Source organism: Sinocyclocheilus anshuiensis, unplaced genomic scaffold (assembly GCF_001515605.1).
Source record: "Sinocyclocheilus anshuiensis isolate Anshui unplaced genomic scaffold, SAMN03320099.WGS_v1.1 scaffold330, whole genome shotgun sequence".
Classification (NCBI taxonomy): Eukaryota; Metazoa; Chordata; class Actinopteri; order Cypriniformes; family Cyprinidae; genus Sinocyclocheilus; species Sinocyclocheilus anshuiensis.
Window position 1 is genome coordinate 3296414 of NW_015547689.1, and position 2932 is coordinate 3299345.

A 2932-nucleotide genomic window follows, 5' to 3' on the forward strand; every position below is an offset into this window, starting at 1 on the left:
TGTCTAAATAAGTTATGTTCCAAATTTGAAGTTGATATGAAAAAAATTGAGGTTCCTGTGAGATTTTATTTAGGGCGTTATACCACAAACAGCCACCGGGTGCCATCCAAACTCCATTGAATTTTTTTAATACATTTTTCTTTAACATATGTTGAAATTTCTCTGCCAATATTGCTTCTATCACAAAATATGGAATCCTGAAACTCAGACCTTTCCAATTATATGTTTTTTGTCAAGATTATAAAAAGTTTTGATTGTAAAAGACCGTAATGCATTTTGTAATATGACACTTGACACCGTCCGCTAAGGGGGAGAACATTTAAACATTTAAAAGTACCATTTCCATGATAACACAATGTTCGATTACAAAATGGTTTTCACAGGATGAATCTTGGGCTTCTTAGCTTTCAAACGATATATAATTTATGATGATTACTAAAACATTTGATAGAGAAAAAGGACAACAACAAAAAAGAGCGCCAAGTGTCCCACAGGTGACGGAAAATATATCCTGCATTTTGTTCTGCTACCTGCAAAAATGGATTTAAAAAAACTCGACTTTAAAGGAAGTTATGCTTCTGTTGTCTAGATAACAAAGCGGCTCATTATACCGTATTGGCCCGAATATAAGACGACCCTGATTATAAGACGACCCCCCCTTTTTCCAGATGTACCTTAAAAAAACAGGTAGCCCATCTGAATTACGACATTTAGGCTATCCATCTAATAGTAGCCTACCAAAATCTTATTAACAGTAGAAGTTAAATCTTACTGTAGTCTTCAAATCTGGGTACTGTCTTACGTTTTAAAATCACAAAGGGAGTTTGGTCCCATCAGGCTAACGTGACAGTCACGACTCATGCAGCTGTAAGGTTTTCTTTCTCTTTTGTTTTTACTCGCGATCTTTACAACACGCATTACATTACGTATTTCATGGCACACTCGTTTTATGCGTATTTGGCGCCACCTATTGTTGTGGGTGTATTATTGACATGTCAAAGTCTAGACCCTGAATATAAGACGACCGCGTTTTTTCAGATGTATTTCCAAGAAAAAAACATCGTCTTATATTCGGGTCAATACGGTAAATCATTCACATCAAAAGCCATCTTTCGTTACCATACATTTTAGTGAGGATGACTTAATAAAGATTGTTTAGCTGTTGCCTCTTTCTTCCGGCAGTCTCCCCTGACAGAACATAGCTATTTGAAGCATTATTAGCATGAAATATTTCTCTGGAGTTGCATCAGGGTTGTTCATCCATCCCTGCAGTCAGTCTAATCTCTGGGATAAAAGCATTTTGAGTCTTAACAGTAAACACTACTAATAAAGGATAACTGTGAATAATTGTGGATTTATTTCTCAATTAATATAGACACTGCAGGGAAAGATCAGACCATCCAATGATGAATGTTGAATAAGAATAATTTGTGTATTTCTTATAGATGCCCAGATAGATAAGGCAGATGCATATTAATGAATTCCTGACACTGAGGAGTAAATAAGGTCAGTACGATGGGCAACAGATTTGAGTATTAGTATTGTGATCGTTTCACTTTACAAGAAACTTTTAACAAAACACTGGGATATAAAAAGCCTGGATGTGCCAGACTGCCAATATTTTACGTCTGTTGTCTAAAGTTTTGAAGTATTTCTATTACTTAAAACTGTATGTACTATATATAACTACATCTCTGGGATGATTGTTAAACGTAAACATGAATGGCAGATGCTAAGACTAACCATCCACATATTTCTATGCACTATTTGGGACACTGAACAAAAAAAAAGGGGGATGTAAACAAAATTTGTACAAAATGTTAAATATATTTACATATTCTTTCAGTCTGATTTTAATATAAGAGATCCGACTGTAATTTATTTAATGTGTTTAAATATTATATTAAAGATATTGCTTTATAATAATGTATTACATATTAATTTATATTTATAAATAATTTATAAATGTTATTAACTCTCTGATATCTTGTATAAAATTCTAACTCTCTCGATATAAATTTTTATGTTAATATAAATGTTTCTTATACCAAAAGATGCCAGATAGATTTTTAGTTTGTTTGAGTTATGAAAACAAATTCCCCTATTACTTATAAATACAGAATACAAATTATTTTTGTAGTACTAGTCAGTGCTCTTGTCATTACCCAGACAGAAGCCATTTAAAAGCAGCACTGTGAGACTCTCAGAGGAATAGAAGAAAACACACTGTAGAAGAAAAAGTAAAAGACAAGAGCAGAGCCAAAAAACAACCTCGGACAAGCAATTTCCCTGGAACAGGGACCTAAAGTGTGCCATGGGGATTTTAATTAGTGCAGCTGAACACGGATATAAACCCACAGAGAACAGAGTCTTTGAGGAGTTGTGTTTCACAATTAGGGATATGCCGGTATCAAATTTTCATGTTGCGATTAATTGCTAATGCTTTTATCACGGTATGCTGTATTATCACGGTATTTAAATTTAATTTTAAAAAGTGCTGTCATAATACAGTATAACAGGTTTAATAACATTTTTCTTATAACAAAAATAACTGAACATTTAAATGCAATAAAGCAATACAGAAAAATGTATAAAGTTAAAAGTTTTACACAGATTAAAGTGCAAAAGAACTATAAAGACCAATAGGTATCACTTTACAGTAAGACCTCATTAGTTAACCTTAGTTAATGCATTAACATTCACAATGAGCAATAGCTACATTTGCTACAGAAGTTATTAATCTTTGTTAAAAAAAAAACACAAGTCTTAGTTCATGTTAGCTCAAAATTAATTATTATTATTATTATTATTTCTGCAGTTTAGCGCCAACTGCTGTCAGACAGTGAAAGTGCGCTTTCATCCAGAGCGTCTCTTACATGTTCCGCCATGTGCTTCTCGTCCGCGCTTGTTTACGTCAGAGTGCGCACGCGTC

At 33.5% G+C, this 2932-nt stretch overlaps 1 protein-coding gene across 1 annotated transcript in view; it reads right to left on the reverse strand.

Moving 5' to 3' along the window:
• Positions 1-2932, reverse strand: part of LOC107703593 (ankycorbin-like) — a 56465-nt gene that overhangs the window by 15154 nt on the left and 38379 nt on the right. The gene's annotated exons all lie outside the window — the stretch shown is intronic.